The sequence below is a fragment of the Gorilla gorilla genome, chromosome 6, assembly GCF_029281585.2.
Source record: "Gorilla gorilla gorilla isolate KB3781 chromosome 6, NHGRI_mGorGor1-v2.1_pri, whole genome shotgun sequence".
NCBI lineage: Eukaryota > Metazoa > Chordata > Mammalia > Primates > Hominidae > Gorilla > Gorilla gorilla.
Window position 1 is genome coordinate 37519585 of NC_073230.2, and position 26592 is coordinate 37546176.

Consider the following 26592-nt stretch of genomic DNA (forward strand, 5'->3'; position numbering starts at 1 on the left):
CAGTCTTGCTCTGTTGCCCAGGCTGGAATGCAGTGGCACAATCTCAGCTCACTGTGACCTCCACTTCCTGGGTTCAAGGGATTCTCATGCCTCAGCCTCCTGAGTAGCTGGGATTACAGGCGTGTGCTACCATGTCTGACTTTTAATTTTAGTAGAGATGGGGTTTCACCATGTTGCCCAGGCTGGTCTCGAACTTCTGGCCTCAAGTGATCCGCCCACCTCAGCCTCTCAAAGTGTTGGGATTACAACTTGAGCCACTGTGCCCAGCCCCAAGCTCCAAAATTTTTATGAAACTGTTTAAAACCTAAACAGAAGATCATTTTGAAGCATCAGACAGCCTCTGGAATGGCCTTGCCCTGGGTGTTTTAAGCATTCGAGAAAGGCTCGCTCCTTTCAGAGGTAGCTATGTTCTTTGGCTTTGTTTAATTCTGTTTTCAGAGACACTAGATGCAGAACAATTAGTAGATTAATTTGCTAAGCCTAATGTTTCAGTGGCTGTATGTTTAATTAGATGACATCTGTAGCAGACGCTTTTTTGCCTAAATCACTTGATGTCAAAGTAGTGTTGAACCTGTCAGGTTTTGCCTCTCACACACTTGTTTGTGCATATTAGGATACCTACGGATATGTATGACTGGCATTGGAGAGCTGTCCTGTCCACCCACTTCTCAGGGAATCTTCCCACTATTGCCCACTTGAGCCCTCTCCAGCCACCTCTTTAAACACAACAGCTAAGTCCATTAGAATTGAGAGTGGGAGGGATTGAAAGAAGAGAGAAACAGGAGTGTTGAGTGGTAGGTGCTTGAGCAAAAGGGTCAAGTAGAGTTGGGACTGGGGTGGCTATGTTGCGCCATGTGCAAGAGAAGGAAGAAGAAGAAGCTGGTGGAGAGGAAGGATGGTGTAGGCACACTGAGAAGCACTGATGCAGAATCATGTAGTAGCCAGGGACACCAGCAAAGTTTCCTTGAAGGCTGGCTTCCCTTTCCTAGTTCCAGCTGTCTGGAGGCCCTTGTTCCTTGCCCTAAAGTTCCTCTTCTTGAGAAACCTGTACCTTTACAATACACTGCCTTGACGTTTTTACTTGCACTAATTTTAATGGGCCACTATCCCTTCAAACAATCACTGTGACCAGCTTATCTGTCATTGTTCCACACTGAATATAGGCAAATCTTAAGCAAAACCCAAATGAGATATGTTGAGGAATCACCACCACCATCTGCCTCACTGGGTAAGAAAGGAAGTGCCTTTCAGACCTGAAGTCAGTCTGTATGGGCTCTCCTTATTCTAAGTTGTGAGCAGTACCCCACTGATCCCCAGGATCTTTCTCATAATGGCTTCTTATAAATCTAAAACATCAATACCGCTGGAGCAGGCTGTGTAAGGACCAGCTATCTACCTCTGGCCTCTCTGTGCCTAGGTGGAGGAGTGTGCTCAGATGGGAGGTATATGAAGGGAGTTCATTTCTGTTCTTCAGCTGTACCCTTTGGGGTGCTTGGACTGCTGTCCAGAGGGTGAACAGAGCTGGTTTCAGAAAAAGAATGTGTTTGGATGTCTGTCCCAACTTCCAGTGGGTAGAGTACAGCTGCCTTGTGGTCATGAGGGTCCAGCAAAGGAGAACAGAGTGTGGCTGTGCATGCCACTTGCTATTACTCCAGAATCTGCAGGTACTGGTGCATTTTCTGTTCTACCATCACTCTATGATAACCTGGACACACCTGGAAGATCTGTGCTCATCTGTGCTGCAGTAGAGAAACTGAAAGAGCAAGAAGGAATAGAATGATCCTAGAGTTGATATTTTTATTTTTGTCTTTCACTCTTGTTGGTAGGTTAGAAGAGCTGCTCTTTTATGATATGAGCACATGTCCTGTGTGTGTCCACATGGATTGACACACACATCCTGCCACTGTCATTATTATTGTCATCCTCTCCAGAGGCACAAAATGGAGATAACCACCTTTGGAGCAGTGTGGTTCGGGTTGATGGAGAATTGATGAACGATGATGGTCTGACATCAGCACTGAGGACACAGATCACGTTTGGGATGATTTGCTGTGTGAATGCATTGTCCTCAGAGAACAAAGTTGTCGCATCTTTGCTGACACTTTTGTATGGCCAGTTTTAGGACCTTTTGCTTTGGCTTGAGAGTCCAGCTTGTTGGAAAGGTTTTTAGATATTGTGAAGTCAAATTCTGCTTCAGAGTCTTTTATGAGATCACCTTAGACAGTGAATTCCCTCATCCTCCCCTTCCCTTGATAATTGTGCTTCAGTGACCAACCCTCTTCCCCAGAGTTCTGTGGTTACTGGGGGAGATGTGATGATTCTCCACCTTGTTCTTAATTTAGACCTGGCTCTCTGCTCTCCTCCCTGCAGATAACCCTTCAATTATACTTCAGGCACAGGTCACTCATCTAGGCTGTGGTCTCAGAGCTCCAATCCAGACCCACCTGCCTCCTGACCGTCCCTTAGAGACCCTACCTTCACCTGAAACCCCAAAGCCAAACTTGGTTGCACCTACAGCTTTTCCATCCAAGTCAGTTGAGTCACCATTGTTCTAGTCTCTCAGGCGAGAAATTCAGACACTCTGAACTCTTTTCTCACTTCCTCTCTATACCTGCTGTGTCAGCAAGGCCTGCCTCAGCCTCCATACTCCCAGTGCTGTGCACAGCTATGCTTGATCTCTGGATTCTCTGCTCTTCAACCTGTCATGGCCTTCCAAACCTGAAAATGCTCCCTGTGACTCTATGCCAGGCTTTAAGTCCCTTCACAAACTTGGTATGCCCTTTTCTCATCCTTATTCCGGGAAGCCCCTCAAAATCTTCCCAGACTCAATACATCTCTGCTATGGATTTTACCTCTAAACATTCCCTGCATTTCTAAATGATACTTTATGAATTACAACTTAGGGATGGGAAGTGTGACTCCAAGGTAACTGGACTAATTCTTTGGTGTTAGGTTCTGGTTATTGGTGTAGCCACCTCTCTCATTAAATCATGAACTTTACTTTCCTGTCAATGTGCCCCGCACCTGACAGTGCCTGCCTTGTCCGTGGTAGAATTCCAAAACTGTCTTAGGAGTTGGGCGTCACCACCAATGTGCTTTGTGATTCTTCCAGATGTGTTAGTTCTGTTAGCCAGCTAGATAAAAATATTTTTGAAGCAAAATCATACACTTCTATTCCCTCCTGCTCCCTTGGCTGCTCAGGAAATACTTTTTGAGTGCCTGACCACTCAGAGTATAAATAATTTATGTGTTTTTTTATATTTTGTCTTTGTTAATGCACATGCAAAATGTTTGTATTTTATAGGTGCTTATATATATCAAATTATGAATGATTAGAATGCAAGGTCCAGCTCATGGTTCTCACCCTGTTTGTGCATTAGAATCACGGGAAGGACTCAAAAAAAAAGCAAATAAGAAAAAATATATGTATCACTTATATCTGGGCATCTCCCAGACCACTAAAATCAGGCTTAGGAATGTGGCCTGTCACTGATGTTAAAATCTCCCCAGTGATTCTAATTTGCAGCCCAGAGTGAGAACCCCCAGAGCTGCTGGTTTAGTCCTTTAAAATTGTAATGTGGGATCTTTTAGGATGAATATGGCCAGATCACAGCCCCTTCATCCCCTAAAGCTGAACATAAAGAACAACCAGAATAAATAAAAATTCAAAAAGTAAAACTCAGTTTAAAAAAATTCACTAGCACCCAGGCAATGGAAGGAGCCCAACCTTGTTTTTGTGTCTTAAACTTCAAAAGATGATAGTCAAACAAAAAGACCAGATTTTTCTGGTAAGAAAGAAGAGCTCCTAATCCCACCCACTAGAGGGGATTGGCAAGATGCAGAACACTCATTGAAATTTAGGGTTTTGGAAAGAAGTTAATTGGTGATTAGGGGCAGGATGAGTATCTTTATCTCTTCCTTATTTTGAGTGGGGGTGTTGTAGGGTGGGGTGGGGGTGGGTTGTGGGATGGAGTTTGCTGGGGAGAGATGGGTGAAACAGAGGACTGGAACTAGCTCATCCCTGAATTAAGAGACAAACCCACATTCCAAAGGCTGTGTCCCCCATACACACAGTAGATATGTCTCCTCTCCATTCAGAATTCACTGTGGTGCAGGACTTAACGCAAGTATCAGAAGACAGAGCAGAGTCCAGTCCTCTAGTAAAAGCCTCTATACACAGCTCCTTCCTCCTCCATACAGACACAAAGACACGGACAGGCTGGGCTCATATTTGGCTGGTACACACTAATGTGGCTGTGCTGGTTATTAAAATATCAAAATACTTCCACACCACGATGGAAAGAATCACTTATCCAAGTGTGTCATGCTGTTCTGGCCACCCCAGCCCCTCTCACAGGAAGCGCCCCCCCAACTCCAGACCACCCCCACAGACCAGCAACTACAGGAGTAACATGTGGCCCAGAGCTATGACCAACCTCTGTTCTGTCTGCTCAATGTCTGTGACATGTTGATGCTTAAATATTTTCAGTGTTATCCATTGGGAAAGTACATAGAACACAACCCTATAGGGGAAGCGAAATAGATGCCAAACAAGATGGGAAATATGTCAAGGAGAATACACTGACACTGTATGAAAGCAAATACCTGGTCTGAACAGAGCTGCTCACCTTAAACATGAGCAAATGTAAGGAAGATGGCCTGGCAACTGTGTGAGTATGCTACAGCCAGAAAGGGGATGGGGGTGAAGTGGGAAACAGGTGAAACCAATATGGAAAAAAAAAGCTAGTCCAAGAAACAAAAGTTCCCACAGGTGTGTTGTGCTCTCAGAGAACTTAGAAAACATGAACTCAATAAAACAAGCACTCAGGAGCCAGTGAAACAACAGAATGAGATAAAAAGGCAGATGGCAGAGATAAGAAAACTTCCCTAAAATAATATAGAACAAATAAATATATTCGAAATAGCAAAAAACATGGTTGAAAATGGAATTGATAACAGAAGAAAAGGCTTGAAATGATGCACTGGATGAAGAATTTTAAAAACAGGGATTCGAGTAATTCCTGAAAGGATAAATGTAGGAGTATCGAGATATTCTGATGTAAGAATAATTGGTGACCAAAAATAAAAAGGAACTAAAAAAGTATCTGGAGATAAAATACAGAAGATTTTTCCTGAAATGAAGGAAGGAATCTCTAGATTAAAAGAGTGCACTATGTTGTAGGAAATCCAACAGAAAACACTTGACACCAAAACATACCCTGATGAAGATCCTCAACTTCAAGGATGAAGAAAGAATTCCTCACCATTCAGGCAGAGAAAGCAAGTCACCAAGGAACCTCAAACTTCCTTTCCACAAGATTCTGTGACGGGAAACAATGGGGGAGTATTTCCGAAGTTGTGAGTAGGAAAAAAGAATGACTCAAATGTATTATTGCCAACCAAGTCGTCAAATCTAATGTCAAGTTCTCTTAAGCAGGTAAGAACTCAGAACATAATACCCGAGTGCCCTTCTTAAGGAAACCATTTGATAGGAAAGATGAACCAAATAACTCAATGATGGATGAGCTGGTAGAAAAAAAGCTGGTGGTGAACCAAGGTCAAACTGGAAATTATAGTCACAGTATAGATATAGATTATAAATATTACAAACCCTAAGATAGCTAATAAATTGGGAATGGGAGAAGGGAGGATATAAGAGCACTAATGCCCTCTTATTTTCATAGCAGAGACTTGATACTGTCTCAACTTTTTTCAAAAACACAATTTCTTAAATTTTTTGGTAATCTTTTAAATAAACAGATTTCTAAAAAGAAATACGTATTGTTTCAGTTCACTTTAGTTTCTTGTCTTAAATACGAGCCAATTAGCTGAATGCTATTTATTTAAAAATAAATGTGATAAGAAATAAATTAAAAATAAATATGATTTTACGTTTATAAAAATTCCTCAGCCAGGCATGGTGGCTCACACCTGTAGTCCCAGTGCTTTGGGAGGCCGAGGCAGGAGGATCGCTTGAGCCAAGGAGTTTGAGACCAGCCTGGGCAACAGAGCAAGACCCCTTCTCTACAAAAAAATCTTTAAAAATTAGCCAGGCGTGATGGTGCATGCCTGTAGTTCCAGCTACTCAGGAGAGTGAGGTGGGAAGATCGCTTGAGCCCAGGAGTTCAAGGCTGCAGGCCACTGCCCTCCAGCCCGGGCAATACAGCAAGACCCTATCTCTAAATATATATTTCCTCTATCTCTCTATCTCTGTAGAGACAAATCAAGAATTATATTCACCTAAAGTGGATTACGATTATTTTTAGGTGGGTATTGATTTTGTTTTACTCTTTTTTTTTTTTTTTGTACTTTACTATATTGCTTGACTTTTGTTTGATGCCTGTGATATCTTTTTATTTTTTAATGGAGGATGGGAGGTGTTTTTCTAAAAACAAGGTTAAAAATCATTGTAGAGTGTGGTGGACCCCTGGCAGCTGCTGCTCCTTATAATGGCATTTGCTTCATAACTCCTATCAAGGTTCTTTAAAATTTCTAGCTTTATCTCACTATATTTTTTTTCGCTGCTAATTTTTCTCATAAGCTGCTATTCCTTTACCCACACGAAGCTATTGCTCATCCAAATATTCCATTTTATACAACTCATTAAGGATTGGGACATTCTTTTGGGGCTAAAGGGAAAGACTGAATGCCAGTATGATACCTAGGGACTTGCCCAGTACTCTGAAATAAATGGAAAATTAGGGAAAAAAAGCCATTTGGAGTGGTTGACAGTCATCTTACAAGAAGCCAGAAAGACTCTTAGCAACATGGGGATTTTGCACATGAATTGGCTGCAGTTCACCGAAGGAGCTGAAAGATTTCTTTCTTTGTGCTTCTGTGAGTTTGGAAATGAAATGTCAGTCCTTTCTCTGCCCAAGTGAAATTGCTGGGCCATAGAGCATTAGTTCAGCATTAGCTTATGCTGATCAAACCCAGCCATCCAGAGATGGCAGATGAGAGAATGGAGCAGTAAACTTTATTCCACACACGTTTGTTTTAAGGACCATTCAGCCTTATGTTCATAGAAGCTCGTGGAAGCCCTATATTCTCTTGTGGCATGTATGTGAGCAACTAAGGACCCTGTCTCTGTGTGTTACACAAGACTTTTATAAAATCCCAAATCCTCAACTTGATTTGTATGAAAAGATGATCACAGGATTGTGGAGCTGGAAGACTCCTTCGTTCATAGTGGGAGTCATAGTAACTATTGCAAAAGATTGTTATAAGGATCAAGTCGGGAATTGTGCACAGTGTCTAGCACCAGGCAAGATCTACAAAAACGGTGGTGGTAATAATAGTCGTTGTTATTGTTTGAAAGGGAAGTATGGCTCCATAATGCCTGGAGTTTACCTGGTGGAAGAAGCCTTTTCTTATTTGTTCCACTTGTCCCTGCCCTCACAGAAGATTCACTGCTGCCCCTAGTCTCCCCACTTAGCACTGTGTGTTACGGCACCTTCAAGTAGAAGACCCTCATCTAATCATGTCTGTATGTGAATGTGGCACTACCATTTCCTTGCCTGAGCCCCGGAGCCAGCTGCAGTGCTCCACAGCTGTATCCCAGTTGGAGGATTCCAGAAGAATGGCTAACTGAGCATTAGGATGCACCTGACACTCTCCATAGGACCCCATTCTCCATACTCCAGAGGACATCTGTTTTTCTGCCTTCATCTCCTCCCCTTATTCAGAGCACACTCTTATTCCTTTGAATGAACTGCCTTCTCCACTCTGAGCTCTGGTTGGGCTGCCAGTCACAGTCCCCAGGCCTCTGGCCACAGCGTGGGCATATGATCCAGAATAGGCCCATCATGGGACTTCCCTGGGACTATGTATTTAGAGACTGGGAGAGAGGATCCCTTTCCCCTAGGGTTAAAGTGAGATTGAGAGAAAGAGAGGATAGAGATATGACATTTAGTCCTGAATCAAATCATGCCTGGGGCCACCTCCATGCTTGCTTTTTCTGGTTATGTAAGTCAGTAAGTCCCACTTTATTTAAAGTTCATTGGAATTAGGATTCTATCACTTGAAACCAAAAGAAGCCTGATAAGTTTTCAAATAAGTCCAAGATATGCCTTTAATGAGGTTACCAGATTTTCTCTCAATGCTTTCCTCCTCTGCATAACATATGGGCACGTTATTTTACAGTGGGGTTAACAGAAGAAAATTGAGAAACATGCCTAAACTGGGGCCAACTGGGGTCCAATTTCAGTTATAACTATTTGGTCTGCTGCAGCATCAGGACACTGGGCTGTTAGCTTTTACTTCTTTCCTAAATAACAATAATAATTATGAATACTTATGAACTACCAACCACTGTGTGAAAAACTTCATATAGGTTCTCACTTAACCCTGAGAGTAGCTGTGAAGTGGACACTATTATTAACCCCATTTATAGGTGAGAAGAGGAAATGTTGCTTGTCTTGCTCAAGGTGGGTGAGAAAGCACATGAGTGGTAGGACTGTGAGCCCAGACAGGCTGCCTCTAAGCCCACAGCCTTACCACTGTGTGGCTATGTCCTGTGATGTACGACAGAGCGGAGGCTGGAATCAGACCACGGGTCAAATCCCAGCACTGCCATACCCTCACCATGGGATTTTGAGCATGTTAGTTAACATCTCTGGATTCACGTTCTCCTCTGTAAACTGAGATAAAGAGATTGCACAACCCTGCTCATAAGATTCTTGCAAGGACTAAATGAGGCAGGGGATGTAAATCACCTGGCATGTTGCCTTACTCTCCTGGACAGGCAAAAGCTTGGTGTTTTCATCATGACCCACTTCTGAGTCTCCTAAGCTCAGCTGCGTGCCGCATGCATGGGTACTCAGCTCCAAGCAGCTCCTCTGCTTCCTTCTCATCTTCCTGGGTGTGAGCATGGAAACCATGTTGGACTTGGAATGGTCAGATTGGACTCTGGTCTGCCTTTCAGTTTACAAACTGGGTCACCTTGGACAAATCCTTTAACCCCTTGATCTTTTGTTTCCTAGTCAGTGAGACTGAGATGGTGTTGTTATGAGGATTAGCTGAGATGACACATTGCTAGCATATAGCACTGTGCCTGGCACATGGCTAGTACTAGTTAAGTTATGATGGAATGGTTAGGGGACATATGTACCTGTTTCTGACAGATAGCTAATTCCTTTTCAGCTCACTCTAACTGTACCTAGACACAAAGGAAATTACATTATCCGAAGGGACATCTTTAGACTGTTCATAAATGTCATCACTCATACTTAATGTCTTTTTCTTTTAAGTTCCATTTAGTTCTTTGATTTAATCTGCTAAATATTAGGGATTGGTAGGAGAGCAAGTTTCTACTTTTATTTTTTTTTTTCCAGACGGAGTCTTGCTCTTGTTGCCCAGGCTGGAGTGCAGTGGCGCAATCTCGGCTCACTGCAACCTCCACCTCCTGGGTTCAAGCAATTCTTCTGCCTCAGCCTCCTGAGTAGCTGGGATTATAGGCGCCTGCCACCACGCCCAGCTAATTTTTTGTATTTTTAATACAGCCAGGGTTTCATTACATTGGCCAGGCTGGTCTCGAACTCCTTTTTTTTTTTTTAAATTTTATTATTATTATACTTCAAGTTTTAGGGTACATGGGCACAACGTGCAGGTTTGTTACATATGTATACATGTGCCATGTTGGTGTGCTGCACCCATTAACTCATTTAGCATTAGGTCATTTAGCATTAGCTATATCTCCTAATGCTATACCTCCCCCCTCCCCCCACCCCACAACAGTCCCCAGTGTGTGATGTTCTCCTTCCTGTGTCCATGTGTTCTCATTGTTCAATTCCCACCTATAAATGAGAACATGCGGTGTTTGGTTTTTTGTCCTTGTGATAATTTGCTGAGAATGGTGGTTTCCAGCTTCATCCATGTCCCTACAAAGTACATGAATTCATCATTTTTTATGGCTGCATAGTATTCCATGGTGTATATGTGCCACATTTTCTTAATCCAGTCTATCATTGTTGGACATTTGGGTTGGTTCCAAGTCTTTGCTATTGTGAATAGCGCTACAATAAACATACGTGTGCATGTGTCTTTATAGCAGCATGATTTATAATCCTTTGGGTATATACCCAGTAATGGGATGGCTGGGTCAAATGGTATTTCTAGTTCTAGATCCCTGAGGAATCACCACACTGACTTCCACAATGGTTGAACTAGTTTACAGTCCCACCAACAGTGTAAAAGTGTTCCATTTCTCCACATCCTCTCCAGCACCTGTTGTTTCCTGACTTTTTAAAGATCGCCATGCTAACTGGTGTGAGATGGTATCTCATTGTGGTTTTGATTTGCATTTCTCTGATGGCCAGTGATGATGAGCATTTTTTCATGTGTTTTTTGGCTGCATAAATGTCTTCTTTTGGGAAGTGTCTGTTCATATCCTTCACCCACTTTTTAATGGGGTTGTTTTTTTTTTCTTGTAAATTTGAGTTCATTGTAGATTCTGGATATTAGCCCTTTGTCAGATGAGTAGGTTGCAAAAATTTTCTCCCATTTTGTGGGTTGCCTGTTCACTCTGATGGTAGTTTCTTTGCTGCGCAGAAGCTCTTTAGTTTAATTATATCCCATTTGTCAATTTTGGCTTTTGTTGCCATTGATTTTGGTGTTTTAGACATGAAGTCATGGCCCATGCCTATGTCCTGAATGGTATTGCCTAGGTTTTCTTCTAGGGTTTTTATGGTTTTAGGTCTAACATGTAAATCTTTAATCCATCTTGAATTAATTTTTGTATAAGGTGTAAGGAAGGGATCCAGTTTCAGCTTTCTCCATATGGCTAGCCAGTTTTCCCAGCACCATTTATTAAATAGGGAATCATTTCCCCATTTCTTGTTTTTGTCAGGTTTGTCAAAGATCAGATAGTTGGAGATAAGCAGCATTATTTCTGAGGGCTCTGTTCTGTTCCATTGATCTATATCTCTGTTTTGGTACCAGTACCATGCTGTTTTGGTTACTGTAGCCTTGTAGTATAGTTTGAAGTCAGGTAGCGTGATGCCTCCAGCTTTGTTTTTTTGGCTTAGGATTGACTTGGCAATGTGGGCTCTTTTTTGGTTCCATATGAAGTTTTTTTTTTTTTTTTTTTTTTTTTTAATTAAAGAACTCTTTTTTTTTTTTTTATTATACTTTAAGTTTTAGGGTACATGTGCACATTGTGCAGGTTAGTTACATATGTATACATGTGCCATGCTGGTGGTATATCTCCCAATGCTATCCCTCCCCCCTCCCCCCACCCCACAACAGTCCCCAGAGTGTGATATTCCCCTTCCTGTGTCCATGTGATCTCATTGTTCAATTCCCACCTATGAGTGAGAATATGCGGTGTTTGGTTTTTTGTTCTTGCGATAGTTTACTGAGAATGATGGTTTCCAATTTCATCCATGTCCCTACAAAGGACATGAACTCATCATTTTTTATGGCTGCATAGTATTCCATGGTGTATATGTGCCACATTTTCTTAATCCAGTCTATCATTGTTGGACATTTGGGTTGGTTCCAAGTCTTTGCTATTGTGAATAATGCCGCAATAAACATACGTGTGCATGTGTCTTTATAGCAGCATGATTTATAATCCTTTGGGTATATACCCAGTAATGGGATGGCTGGGTCAAATGGTATTTCTAGTTCTAGATCCCTGAGGAATCGCCACACTGACTTCCACAATGGTTGAACTAGTTTACAGTCCCACCAACAGTGTAAAAGTGTTCCTATTTCTCCACATCCTCTCCAGCACCTGTTGTTTCCTGACTTTTTAATGATTGCCATTCTAACTGGTGTGAGATGATATCTCATAGTGGTTTTGATTTGCATTTCTCTGATGGCCAGTGATGATGAGCATTTTTTCATGTGTTTTTTGGCTGCATAAATGTCTTCTTTTGAGAAGTGTCTGTTCATGTCCTTCGCCCACTTTTTGATGGGGTTGTTTGTTTTTTTCTTGTAAATTTGTTTGAGTTCATTGTAGATTCTGGATATTAGCCCTTTGTCAGATGAGTAGGTTGCGAAAATTTTCTCCCATGTTGTAGGTTGCCTGTTCACTCTGATGGTAGTTTCTTTTGCTGTGCAGAAGCTCTTTAGTTTGATTAGATCCCATTTGTCAATTTTGGCTTTTGTTGCCATTGCTTTTGGTGTTTTGGACATGAAGTCCTTGCCCACGCCTATGTCCTGAATGGTAATGCCTAGGTTTTCTTCTAGGGTTTTTATGGTTTTAGGTCTAAGGTTTAAATCTTTAATCCATCTTGAATTGATTTTTGTATAAGGTGTAAGGAAGGGATCCAGTTTCAGCTTTCTACATATGGCTAGCCAGTTTTCCCAGCACCATTTATTAAATAGGGAATCCTTTCCCCATTGCTTGTTTTTCTCAGGTTTGTCAAAGATCAGATAGTTGTAGGTATGCGGCGTTATTTCTGAGGGCTCTGTTCTGTTCCATTGATCTATATCTCTGTTTTGGTACCAGTACCATGCTGTTTTTGTTACTGTAGCCTTGTAGTATAGTTTGAAGTCAGGTAGTGTGATGCCTCCAGCTTTGTTCTTTTGGCTTAGGATTGACTTGGCAATGCGGGCTCTTTTTTGGTTCCATATGAACTTTAAAGTAGTTTTTTCCAATTCTGTGAAGAAAGTCATTGGTAGCTTGATGGGGATGGCATTGAATCTGTAAATTACCTTGGGCAGTATGGCCATTTTCATGATATTGATTCTTCCTACCCATGAGCATGGAATGTTCTTCCATTTGTTTGTATCCTCTTTTATTTCCTTGAGCAGTGGTTTGTAGTTCTCCTTGAAGAGGTCCTTCACATCCCTTGTAAGTTGGATTCCTAGGTATTTTATTCTCTTTGAAGCAATTGTGAATGGGAGTTCACTCACGATTTGGCTCTCTGTTTGTCTGTTGTTGGTGTATAAGAATGCTTGTGATTTTTGTACATTGATTTTGTATCCTGAGACTTTGCTGAAGTTGCTTATCAGCTTAAGGAGATTTTGGGCTGAGACAATGGGGTTTTCTAGATAAACAATCATGTCGTCTGCAAACAGGGACAATTTGACTTCCTCTTTTCCTAATTGAATACCCTTTATTTCCTTCTCCTGCCTGATTGCCCTGGCCAGAACTTCCAACACTATGTTGAATAGGAGCGGTGAGAGAGGGCATCCCTGTCTTGTGCCAGTTTTCAAAGGGAATGCTTCCAGTTTTTGCCCATTCAGTATGATATTGGCTGTGGGTTTGTCATAGATAGCTCTTATTATTTTGAAATACGTCCCATCAATACCTAATTTATTGAGAGTTTTTAGCATGAAGGGTTGTTGAATTTTGTCAAAGGCTTTTTCTGCATCTATTGAGATAATCATGTGGTTTTTGTCTTTGGCTCTGTTTATATGCTGGATTACATTTATTGATTTGCGTATATTGAACCAGCCTTGCATCCCGGGGATGAAGCCCACTTGATCATGGTGGATAAGCTTTTTGATGTGCTGCTGGATTCGGTTTGCCAGTATTTTATTGAGGATTTTTGCATCAATGTTCATCAAGGATATTGGTCTAAAATTCTCTTTTTTGGTTGTGTCTCTGCCCGGCTTTGGTATCAGAATGATGCTGGCCTCATAAAATGAGTTAGGGAGGATTCCCTCTTTTTCTATTGATTGGAATAGTTTCAGAAGGAATGGTACCAGTTCCTCCTTGTACCTCTGGTAGAATTCGGCTGTGAATCCATCTGGTCCTGGACTCTTTTTGGTTGGTAAACTATTGATTATTGCCACAATTTCAGCTCCTGTTATTGGTCTATTCAGAGATTCAACTTCTTCCTGGTTTAGTCTTGGGAGAGTGTATGTGTCAAGGAATGTATCCATTTCTTCTAGATTTTCTAGTTTATTTGCGTAGAGGTGTTTGTAGTATTCTCTGATGGTAGTTTGTATTTCTGTGGGATCGGTGGTGATATCCCCATTATCATTTTTTATTGTGTCTATTTGATTCTTCTCTCTTTTTTTCTTTATTAGTCTTGCTAGCGGTCTATCAATTTTGTTGATCCTTTCAAAAAACCAGCTCCTGGATTCATTGATTTTTTGAAGGGTTTTTTGTGTCTCTATTTCCTTCAGTTCTGCTCTGATTTTAGTTATTTCTTGCCTTCTGCTAGCTTTTGAATGTGTTTGCTCTTGCTTTTCTAGTTCTTTTAATTGTGATGTTAGGGTGTCAATTTTGGATCTTTCCTGCTTTCTCTTGTGGGCATTTAGTGCTATAAATTTCCCTCTACACACTGCTTTGAATGCATCCCAGAGATTCTGGTATGTTGTGTCTTTGTTCTCGTTGGTTTCAAAGAACATCTTTATTTCTGCCTTCATTTCGTTATGTACCCAGTAGTCATTCAGGAGCAGGTTGTTCAGTTTCCATGTAGTTGAGCGGCTTTGAGTGAGATTTTTAATCCTGAGTTCTAGTTTGATTGCACTGTGGTCTGAGAGATAGTTTGTTATAATTTCTGTTCTTTTACATTTGCTGAGGAGAGCTTTACTTCCAACTATGTGGTCAATTTTGGAATAGGTGTGGTGTGGTGCTGAAAAAAATGTATATTCTGTTGATTTGGGGTGGAGAGTTCTGTAGATGTCTATTAGGTCCACTTGGTGCAGAGCTGAGTTCAATTCCTGGGTATCCTTGTTGACTTTCTGTCTCGTTGATCTGTCTAATGTTGACAGTGGGGTGTTAAAGTCTCCCATTATTAATGTGTGGGAGTCTAAGTCTCTTTGTAGGTCACTCAGGACTTGCTTTATGAATCTGGGTGCTCCTGTATTGGGTGCATATATATTTAGGATAGTTAACTCCTCTTGTTGAATTGATCCCTTTACCATTATGTAATGGCCTTCTTTGTCTCTTTTGATCTTTGTTGGTTTAAAGTCTGTTTTGTCAGAGACTAGGATTGCAACCCCTGCCTTTTTTTGTTTTCCATTTGCTTGGTAGATCTTCCTCCATCCTTTTATTTTGAGCCTATGTGTGTCTCTGCACGTGAGATGGGTTTCCTGAATACAGCATACTGATGGGTCTTGACTCTTTATCCAACTTGCCAGTCTGTGTCTTTTAATTGGAGAATTTAGTCCATTTACATTTAAAGTTAATATTGTTATGTGTGAATTTGATCCTGTCATTATGATGTTAGCTGGTGATTTTGCTCATTGGTTGATGCAGTTTCTTCCTAGTCTCAATGGTCTTTACATTTTGGCATGATTTTGCAGCGGCTGGTACCGGTTGTTCCTTTCCATGTTTAGCGCTTCCTTCAGGAGCTCTTTTAGGGCAGGCCTGGTGGTGACAAAATCTCTCAGCATTTGCTTGTCTGTAAAGTATTTTATTCCTCCTTCACTTATGAAGCTTAGTTTGGCTGGATATGAAATTCTGGGTTGAAAATTCTTTTCTTTAAGAATGTTGAATATTGGCCCCCACTCTCTTCTGGCTTGTAGGGTTTCTGCCGAGAAATCCGCTGTTAGTCTGATGGGCTTCCCTTTGAGGGTAACCCGACCTTTCTCTCTGGCTGCCCTTAACATTTTTTCCTTCATTTCAACTTTGGTGAATCTGACAATTATGTGTCTTGGAGTTGCTCTTCTCGAGGAGTATCTTTGTGGTGTTCTCTGTATTTCCTGAATCTGAATGTTGGCCTGCCTTGCTAGATTGGGGAAGTTCTCCTGGATAATATCCTGCAGAGTGTTTTCCAACTTGGTTCCATTCTCCGCATCACTTTCAGGTACACCAATCAGACGTAGATTTGGTCTTTTCACATAGTCCCATATTTCTTGGAGGCTTTGCTCATTTCTTTTTATTCTTTTTTCTCTAGACTTCCCTTCTCGCTTCATTTCATTCATTTCATCTTCCATTGCTGATACCCTTTCTTCCAGTTGATCGCATCGGCTCCTGAGGCTTCTGCATTCTTCACGTAGTTCTCGAGCCTTGGTTTTCAGCTCCATCAGCTCCTTTAAGCACTTCTCTGTATTGGTTATTCTAGTTATACATTCTTCTAAATTTTTTTCAAAGTTTTCAACTTCTTTGCCTTTGGTTTGAATGTCCTCCCGTAGCTCAGAGTAATTTGATCGTCTGAAGCCTTCTTCTCTCAGCTCGTCAAACTCATTCTCCATCCAGCTTTGTTCCGTTGCTGGTGAGGGACTGCGTTCCTTTGGAGGAGGAGAGGTGCTCTGCGTTTTAGAGTTTCCAGTTTTTCTGTTCTGTTTTTTCCCCATCTTTGTGGTTTTATCTACTTTTGGTCTTTGATGATGGTGATGTACAGATGGGTTTTCAGTGTGGATGTCCTTTCTGTTTGTTAGTTTTCCTTCTAACAGACAGGACCCTCAGCTGCAGGTCTGTTGGAATACCCTGCCGTGTGAGGTGTCAGTGTGCCCCTGCTGGGGGGTGCCTCCCAGTTAGGCTGCTCGGGGGTCAGGGGTCAGGGACCCACTTGAGGAGGCAGTCTGCCCGTTCTCAGATCTCCAGCTGCGTGCTGGGAGAACCACTGCTCTCTTCAAAGCTGTCAGACAGGGACATTTAAGTCTGCAGAGGTTACTGCTGTCTTATTGTTTGTCTGTGCCCTGCCCCCAGAGGTGGAGCCTACAGAGGCAGGCAAGCCTCCTTGAGCTGTGGTGGGCTCCACCCACTTCGAGCTTCCCGGCTGCTTTGTTTACCTAATCAAGCCTGGGCAATGGCGGGCGCCCCTCCCCCAGCCTCGCTGCCGCCTTGCAGTTTGATCTGAGACTGCTGTGCTAGCAATCAGCGAGATTCCGTGGGCGTAGGACCCTCCGAGTCAGGTGTGGGATATAGTCTCGTGGTGCGCCGTTTTTTAAGCCGGTCTGAAAAGCGCAATATTCGGGTGGGAGTGACCCGATTTTCCAGGTGCGTCCGTCACCCCTTTCTTTGACTCAGAAAGGGAACTCCCTGACCCCTTGCGCTTCCCAGGTGAGGCAATGCCTCGCCCTGCTTCGGCTCGTGCACGGTGCGCGCACCCACTGGGCTGCGCCCACTGTCTGGCACTCCCTAGTGAGATGAACCCAGTACCTCAGATGGAAATGCAGAAATCACCCGTCTTCTGCGTCGCTCACGCTGGGAGCTGTAGACCGGAGCTGTTCCTATTCGGCCATCTTGGCTCTCGAGTTGCCATATGAAGTTTAAAGTAGTTTTTTCCAATTCTGTGAAGAAAGTCATTGGTAGCTTGATGAGGATGGCATTGAATCTATAAATTACCTTGGGCAGTATGGCCATTTTCACGATATTGATTCTTCCTACCCATGAGCATGGAATGTTCTTCCATTTGTTTGTATCCTCTTTTATTTCCTTGAGCAGTGGTTTGCAGTTCTCCTTGAAGAGGTCCTTCACATCCCTTGTAAGTTGGATTCCTAGGTATTTTATTCTCTTTGAAGCAATTGTGAATGGGAGTTCACCATGATTTGGCTCTCTGTTTGTCTGTTATTGGTGTATAAGAATGCTTGTGATTTTTGCACATTGATTTTGTATCCTGAGACTTTGCTGAAGTTGCTTATCAGCTTAAGGAGATTTTGGGCTGAGGCAATGGGGTTTTCTAGATATACAATCATGTCATCTGCAAACAGGGACAATTTGACTTCCTCTTTTCCTAATTGAATGCCCTTTATTTCCTTCTCCTGCCTGATTGCCCTGGCCAGAACTTCCAACACTACGTTGAATAGGAGTGGTGAGAGAGGGCATCTTTGTCTCTTTTGATCTTTGTTGGTTTAAAGTCTGTTTTATCCGAGACTAGGATCGCAACCCCTGCCTTTTTTTGTTTTCCATTTGCTTGGTAGATCTTCCTCCATCCCTTTATTTTGAGCCTGTGTGTCTCTGCATGTGAGATGGGTTTCCTGAATACAGCACACTGATGGGTCTTGACTCTTTATCCAATTTGCCAGTCTGTGTCTTTTAATTGGAGCATTTAGCCCATTTACATGTAAGGTCAATATTGTTATGTGTGAATTTGATCCTGTCATTACGATGTTAGCTGGTTATTTTGCTCGTTAGTTGATGCAGTTTCTTCCTAGCCTTGATGGTCTTTACAGTTTGGCATGTTGGTACCGGTGGCTGGTACCAGTTGTTCCTTTCCATGTTTAGTGCTTCCTTCAGGAGCTCTTTTAGGGCAGGCCTGGTGGTGACAAAATCTCTCAGCATTTGCTTGTCTGTAAAGTATTTTATTTCTCCTTCACTTATGAATCTTAGTTTGGCTGGATATGAAATTCTGGGTTGAAAATTCTTTTCTTTAAGAATGTTGAATATTGGCCCCCACTCTCTTCTGGCTTGTAGAGTTTCTGCCAAGAGATCAGCTGTTAGTCTGATGAACTTCCCTTTGTGGGTATCCCGATCTTTCTCTCTGGCTGCCCTTAATATTTTTTCCTTCATTTCAGCTTTGGTGAATCTGATAATTATGTGTCTTGGAGTTGCTCTTCTCGAGGAGTCTCTTTGTGGCGTTCTCTGTATTTCCTGAATTTGAGAGTTGGCCTGCCTTGCTAGATTGGGGAAGTTCTCCTAGATAATATCCTGCAGAGTGCTTTCCAACTTGGTTCCATTCTCCCCGTCACTTTCAGGTACACCAATCAGACGTAGATTTGGTCTTTTTACATAGTCCCATATTTCTTGGAGGCTTTGTTTGTTTCTTTTTATTCTTTTTTCTCTAACCTTCTCTTCTCGCTTCATTTCATTCATTTCGTCTTCCATCACTGATACCCTTTCTTCCAGTTGATCACATCGGCTACTGAGGCTTGTGCATTCGTCACATAGTTCTCGTGCCGTGGTTTTCAGCTCCATCAGGTCCTTTAAGGACTTCTCTGCATTGGTTGTTCTAGTTAGCCGTTCGTCTAATTTTTTTGCAAGGTTTTTAACTTCTTTGCCATTGGTTCAAACTTCTTCCTTTAGCTTGGAGTAGTTTGATCTTCTGAAGCATTCTTCTCTCAACTCGTCAAAGTCTTTCTCTGTCCAGCTTTGTTCTGTTGCTGGTGAGGAGCTGCGTTCCTTTGGAGGGGAGATGCGCTCTGATTTTTAGAGTTTCCGGTTTTTCTGCTCTGTTTTTTCCCCATCTTTATGGTTTTATCTACCTTTGGTCTTTGATGATGGTGACGTACAGATGGATTTTTGGTGTGGATGTCCTTTCTGTTTGTTAGTTTTCCTTCTAACAGTCAGGACCCTCAGCTGCAGGTCTGTTGGAGTTTGCTGGAGGTCCACTCCAGACCCTGTTTTCCTGGGTATCAGCAGCGGTGGCTGCAGAACTGCAGATATTGGTGAACCGCAAACGCTGCTGCCTGATCGTTCCTCTGGAAGTTTTGTCTCAGAGGAGTACCCGGCCGTGTGAGGTGTCAGTCTGCCCCTACTGGGGAGTGCCTCCCAGTTAGGCTACTCGGGGGTCAGGGACCCACTTGAGGAGGCAGTCTGCCTGTTCTCAGATCTCCAGCTGCGTGCTGGGAGAACCACTACTCTCTTCAAAGCTGTCAGACAGGGACATTTAAGTCTGCAGAGGTTACTGCTGCCTTTTGTTTGTCTGTGCCCTGCCCCCAGAGGTGGAGCCTACAGAGGCAGGCAGGCCTCCTTGAGCTGTGGTGGGCTCCACCCAGTTCGAGCTTCCCGGCTGCTTTGTTTACCTAATCAAACAACTAACTCGGCAATGGCAGGTGCCCGTCCCCCAGCCTCGCTGCCGCCTTGCAGTTTGATCTCAGACTGCTGTGCTAGCAATGAGCGAGGCTCCGTGGGCGTAGGACCCTCCGAGCCATGTGCGGGATATAATCTCCTGGTGTGCCGTTTGTTAAACCCGTTGGAAAAGCGCAGTATTAGGGTGGGAGTGACCCGATTTTCCAGGTGCCATCTGTCACCCCTTTCTTTGACTAGGAAAGGGAATTCCCTGACCCTTGAGCTTCCTGGGTGAGGCGATGTCACGCCCTGCTTCAGCTCACGCACGGTGCGCGCACCCACTGTCCTGCACCCACTGTCTGGCACTCCCCAGTGAGATAAACCCGGTACCTCAGTTGGAAATGCAGAAATCACCTGTCTTCTGCGTCGCTCACGCTGGGAGCTGTAGACTGGAGCTGTTCCTATTCGGCCATCTTGGCTCCACCTCGACCTGGTCTCGAACTCCTGACCTCTCAGGTGATCCACCTGCCTCAGCCTCCCAAAGTTCTGGGATTACAGGTGTGAGCCACCATGCCCAGCCTTTTCTTTCTTTCTTTTTACAATTTCTTACAAGTTTTTATTTTTATAAAGTACTTAAATATCTCAAATTTCAGAAAACAAGATATTTAATCACACATCCAAACAGAGAATTCTCTAATATAGCCCCTTATCAATTCCCTGCATTGTAAGACAGTTCTTTTAGTAGAAGTATCTCCACACCAAGCAAGAAACAAAACACCACAAACAATGAATACCTGCAGTATCCAAGTCACCAATTAGATGCCTTGCAGACCCAGAAATACATCAGAAACACTCTGCTCTCCAGGAATGTGCAGTGTATTAATGGACATAAGACATATTCTTGAAAAACTATGCTGTGAAACAGAATGTAATGCAGGTTCTCTAAGAAGTATAAACAAATGCATTAGGAACCCAGAGTGCGGAGTATGTCCTTGTAGGTGAAGGCGAGGCACAAAGTCTCCCTTGAGGTGGCAGTGAAGTTCATGTATAATGAATGTTGTGTTCCTTGGCACTCTTTTGGCTGCAAATGACCAAAGACCTAAGTAATGCTATTAACCAGCTCAGCCTCATCGACTTTTGTAGAGCACTACATCCAGGGAGAATACACATTCTTTTCAAGTACACGTGGAATATACACCAAGTTATACCATATGCTGGACCATAAAACAAATTTATAATCATTGATCCAAAGAAGAATTCTGGGAAGTGGAGAGTGGCAGCAGGATAATTCTTCACTCTCTGTGAATTCCCACATGAAATAGAACAAGTAGATAACATAACAAAAAATTCATGAACAGCTTGTGTAACAAAGCTAGTTATTCATTTCCTAAGGGAATAGCAAATCACCACCAACCAGGTCGCTTAAAACAACAGAAATGTATCCTCTCATAGTTCTGGAGATTGGAAGTCCAAAACTAAGGTGTTGGCAAGTCCATCTCCCTCTGAAGGCTTTAGAGAGGGATCCTTCCTTACCTCTTCCTAGCTGCCGGTGGTTGTCGGCAATCCTAGCATTCTTTGGCTGTAGCAGCATAACTCCAATCTCTGCCTCTATCTTTATGTGTCTGTTGTCTTCATGTGTCTCCAAATCTCTCTCTCCTCATAAAGAGACCTGTCATTGGATTTAGAGCCCACTCTAATTCAGTATGACCCCATCTTGACTATATCTGTAAAGATCCTATTTCCAAATAAGGTCACATTCACAGGTACCAGAGATTAGGATTTAAATATATCTTTTGGGACTAGGCACGGTGGCTCACACCTGTAATCCCAGTACTTTGGGAGGCCAAGGAGGGTGGATCACTTGAGGCCAGGAGTTCAAGACCAGCCTGGCCAACATGGTGAAACCCTGTCTCTACTAAAATTACAAAAAATTAGCCAGGTATGGTGGTGTACACCTGTGGTCCCAGCTACTCAGGAAGCCGAGGCAAGAGAATCGCTTGAACCTAGGAGGTGGAGGTTGCAGTGAGCAGAGATCACACCACTGCACTCCAACCTGGGCAACAGAGCGAGACTGTGTCTCAAAAAAATTAATTAATTAATTAATTAAATAAATCTTATAGAGCAACAAAATTCAAATAATAACACTAGATATCATTACACCTAAGAATATGATAATATTGTCTCCCCAAGATTAAGGAACAAGGTAAGGATATCTGTTGTCACCATAACCACTTCTATTCATTATTGAAGTTGAGGTCATAGCCAGAGCAGTAACTCAAGAAAAGACAATAAAAGGTATACAGATTGAAAAGGAAGAAATAAAAACTACTTGCAAATGATGTATACAAATAAACCTAAGGATTCTGCAAAGACTATTTAAGCTAATAGCTAAATGTAGGATGTTTGCAAGATGGATCAATGTAGAAAAGTAAATTGCAGCCGGGCATGGTGGCTCATGCCTGTAATCCAAGCACTTTAGGAGGCCAGGGTGGGCAGATCACCTGAGGTCAGGAGTTCAACACCAGCCTGGCCAACATGGTGAAACCCCGTCTCTACTAAAAATACAAAAATTAGCTGGGTGTGGTGGTACACACCTGTAGTCACAGCTACTCGGGAGGCTAAGGCAGGAGAACGGCTTGAACCCGGGAGGCAGAGATTGCAGTGAGCTGAGATTGCACTCCAACCTGGGCAACAGAGTGAGACTTGGAAAAAAAAAAAAAAAAAAGAAAGAAAGAAAAGAAAAGTAAATGCATTTCTACATACCAACAAAAACAATTAGAAAATGAAATTTGAAAGACAATGCCGTTTAAGACAGAATAAAAGTCTGTTTTAGTCTGTTGAGGCTGCTGTAATAAAATACCATAGACTGGGTAGCTTATGAACAATGGGAGTTTATTTCTCACAGTTGTGGTGGCTGGGAAGTCTGAGATCGTGGTGCCAGCATGGTCGGGTTCTGGTGAGGGCTCTCTTCCAGGTTGCAGACAGCCACCTTCTTGCTGTGTCCTCACATGGAGGAAGGAGCAAACAAGCTCTCAGGGGCCTCTTTTATAAGCACAGCAGTCCCATTCATGAGAGTCCTGCCTTCATGATCTAAGCACCTCCCAAAGGCCCCACCTCCTGATACCATCACCTTAGGCACTAGGATTTCAACATATGAATTTGGGGAGAGCACAGAGATTCAGACCATAGCAAAATTTGTAATCGGGGAAAATTTAATAAAATATGTGCAAAATCTTTACACACTGAAAACTATAAAAACATTCTGCGACAAGTTAGAGAAGACCTAAAGAAAAGAGCTATACCACATTCATGGGTTAAAAGATCTGATATTGATAAGATGTCAGTTCTCAAATAGATCTCAAGGTTCAGTGCAATCCCAATCTAAATACCAGCAGGTAGATATGACACTAAAAGCATGAACAACAAAAGAAAATAAATAAATAAATTGTACTTTATCAAATTAAAAAACTTTTGTGCATCAAAGGACATTGTCAAAGAAATAAGATAACCTACAGAATGAGAGAAAGTATTTGCAAATCATACATCTGATAAGGGACTGGTATCTAGAATCTACAAAGAATTCTTATAACTCAACAACAGGAAAACAAACAACCCAATTTAAAAATAGGCAAAGGACTTGAATAGACATTTCTCTAAAGAAGACATACAGATGGCCAATAAGCACATGAAAAGATGCTCAACATAGTAGGGAAATACAAATTAGAACAACAAGGAGATACCATTTCATACCTACCAGCATGGCTATAATAGTAATTTTTAAAATGCAGAAAATGAATATTGGTGAGGATGTGGAGAAATTGAATGTCTTGTCCATTGCTGGTAGGAATGGAAAATGGTGCAACTGCTGTGGAAGCACTTTAACAGTTCCTGAAAAAGGTAAACATAGAATTACGTTATGATCCAGCAATTCCACTCCTAGGTATAGACTCGAGGAAATTAAAAGCAGAGACTTGAGGAGATACTTGTTTGCCAATATCCATTGCAGCATTATTCACAGTAGCCAGAAATGGGAAACAACCCAAGGGCCTATCAGCAGATGAGTGGGTAAACAAAATGTGGTATATACAAACAACGGGATATTATTTGGCCATAGGAAAGGAATCAGGATCTGAGACATGCTGATATGGATGAATCTTGGAAATATTATGTGAAGGGAAATAGGCCAGACACAAAAGGACAAGTATTGTATGACTCCACTTATATGAAATATCTAGAATAGGCAAATTCATACAGATAGGAAGCAAATTAGAGATTACCAGAGGGCACCCAGGTGTGGTGGCTCACACCTTAATCCCAGCACTTTGGGAGGCATAGGTGCAAGGATTGCTTGAGGCCAAGGCCTGGAGTTCCAGACCAGTCAGGGCAAACACAGGGCAAATGCAAAACAAAAGCCCTTCCCTACAAAAAGTATTTTTTAAGTTAGCTGGATGTGGCGGCTCATGCCTGTAGTCCCAGCTATTCAGGAGGCTGAGGCAGAGGATTGCCTGAGCCCAGGAGGTGGAGGCTACAGTGAGATTTGATTGGCCCTCTGCACTTCAGCCTGGGTGATAGTGCAAGACCTTGTCTTTAAAAAAAAGAGAGAGAGAGAGAGATTACCAGGTGCTGGAGGGAGGAAGAATGGGGAATTATTGCATAATGTTTACAGAATTTCTGTTTCGAATAACAAAAATGTTCCAGAACAAAAATGTTCCAGATATGGTGCATAACAAATGATGCAGAACAATGTGAATATTTTATGTTATGTATGTTTTACCATAATTAAAAAAAATTAATAATGTAATATACCAAAAGTTATTGCATGAATTGTGCACTTTGAATTGTATACTTGAATTGTACACTTTAAATGTATGAATTGTGTGGTATGTGAATTATATCTCAATAAAGTTGTTCTAAAAAATGCCAGCAATGTTTTTGTAGAAATTGGTGTGCTAATCCTAAAATTTATGTAGAAATGCAAAGGACCTAGAATAACCAGAATAATCTTGAAAATTAGCGAAGTTGGGAGACATATATTAGTGAATTGCAAGACTTTCTCTAAGGCTGTAGTAATGAAGATGGTATGTATTGGTGTAAAGGTCCATGGGATGAGAAAGAGTTCAGAAATCAGGCCCCACTTATATAGTCAGTTGATTTTTGATCAAGATGCCAAAGCAATTCAATGGTGAAAAGAAGATCACTTCAACAAATAGTGCTAGAACAACTGCTTATCTCTATGGAAAAGATAAACCTCAACCCCTACCTCACATCACACAGGTGAAATTTTTTGAGATAAATTATATAACTGAATGTAAAAGTGAAAATTTCGGATAAAGCTCCTACAAGGAAACATAGAGCATTATTTTTTAGGATACAAAAAGCACTATAAAGAAAAAAATGACAAAATGGACTTCATCAAAACTGAAAACTTTACAAAAAATACAAGCCATAGATGAGAGACAGTATTCACAATACCTGCACATATGGCTGAGAAAAGCTTGTATCCAGACTCCTACAACTCAATAATAAAAAGACCAAAACAAATTATTAAAAAATGCACAATGACTTGAACAGCTGTTTTATAAAAGACCACATACAAATGCCAGTAAAATATGAAAAAGGGTTCAATATCATTAGTCACCAGGGTAATGCAAAATAAAACTAAACTGAGATAGCACTATACATCCACTAGTTTGGTGAACATTAAAAGAACAAAAACAACAAACATTGGCAACTGGAATTACCATATGTTGCTAGTTGGAGTCTTAAATGGTATAACCACTTTGGAAATTGATCTGGTAATTTCTTTTAAACTCCATGACCCAGCAATAACGCTGCTAGGTATTTTTGCAAGATAAGGACTTTTTCCATAATAGCCCCAATGACCCATCTTCTCCTAGAAGATACATTCTGCCTATCTGTTGATAGGCAAACTGTGGTTTGTCTCTTCACTTTGCTAAGTGAACAGATAAACAAATTTTGGTGTGTGGAAACAATGGAATACCACTCAGCAATAACAAGGAGAAAACTACTGATAGACAATATCCAGCAGCTTAGATGAACCCCAGAAACATTATGATGAGCAAAAGAAGCCAGATACAAAATAGTGCATAGTGTCTTATTCCATTTATATGAAATTCCAAAACAGGCAAAAACTAATTTATGGGACAAGAAATCATAACATTTGTTGCCTGGGTTATTAGGATGGGTGTTGAGTGGTAAGGGTCACAACAGCTTTTTTTTTTTTTTTTTTTTTTCTGAGGCAGAGTCTCATTTTGTTGCCCAGGCTGGAGTGCAGTGGCATGATCTTGGCTCACTGCAATCTCCACCTCCAGGGTTCAAGTGATTCTCGTGCCTCAGCCTTCCGAGTGGTTGGGACTACAGGTACATGCCACCACACCCAGCTAATTTTTGCATTTTTAGTAGAGATGGGGTTTCACCATATTGGCAAGGCTGGTCTTGAACTCCTGAACTCAGGTGATGATCCTCCTGTCTTGGCCTCCCAGAGTGCTGGGATTACAGGCATGAGCCACCGCGCCCAGCCTCACAACAGCTCTTTCTAGGGTGATGAGAATGGTCTATATCTTGCTAGTGGTATGGGTTATATGGGTGGGCATTTGTCATAACTCATCAGACTGCCCACTTATAATCTGCTCATTTCCCAGTATGTAAATTATTTTAAAAGTTAAGAAAAACATGTTCTCAGGGGCTGGGTGTGGTGGCTCACTCCTGTAATTCTGGCACTTTGGGAAGCCTAGGTAAGTTCATCCCTTCAACCCAGTAGTTCAAGGCCAGCCTGGGCAACATGGTGAAACCCTATCTCTATTAAAAAAAAAAAAAAAAATCCATTCATGGTGGTATATGCCTATAGTTCCAGGTACTCAGGAGGCTGAAGTGGGAGGATCACTTGAGCCCAGGAGGTTGAGATTGCAGTGAGCTGTGATTGCACTACTGCATTCCTTTCTGGGAGACAGAGCGAAATCTTGTCTCAAAAAAAAAAAAAAAGTTATCAGGAATGA

At 42.0% G+C, this 26592-nt stretch overlaps 1 protein-coding gene across 2 annotated transcripts in view; it reads left to right on the forward strand.

Moving 5' to 3' along the window:
* Window positions 1-26592, forward strand: part of PLEKHA8 (pleckstrin homology domain containing A8) — a 108097-nt gene that overhangs the window by 56465 nt on the left and 25040 nt on the right. The window lies entirely within an intron of this gene.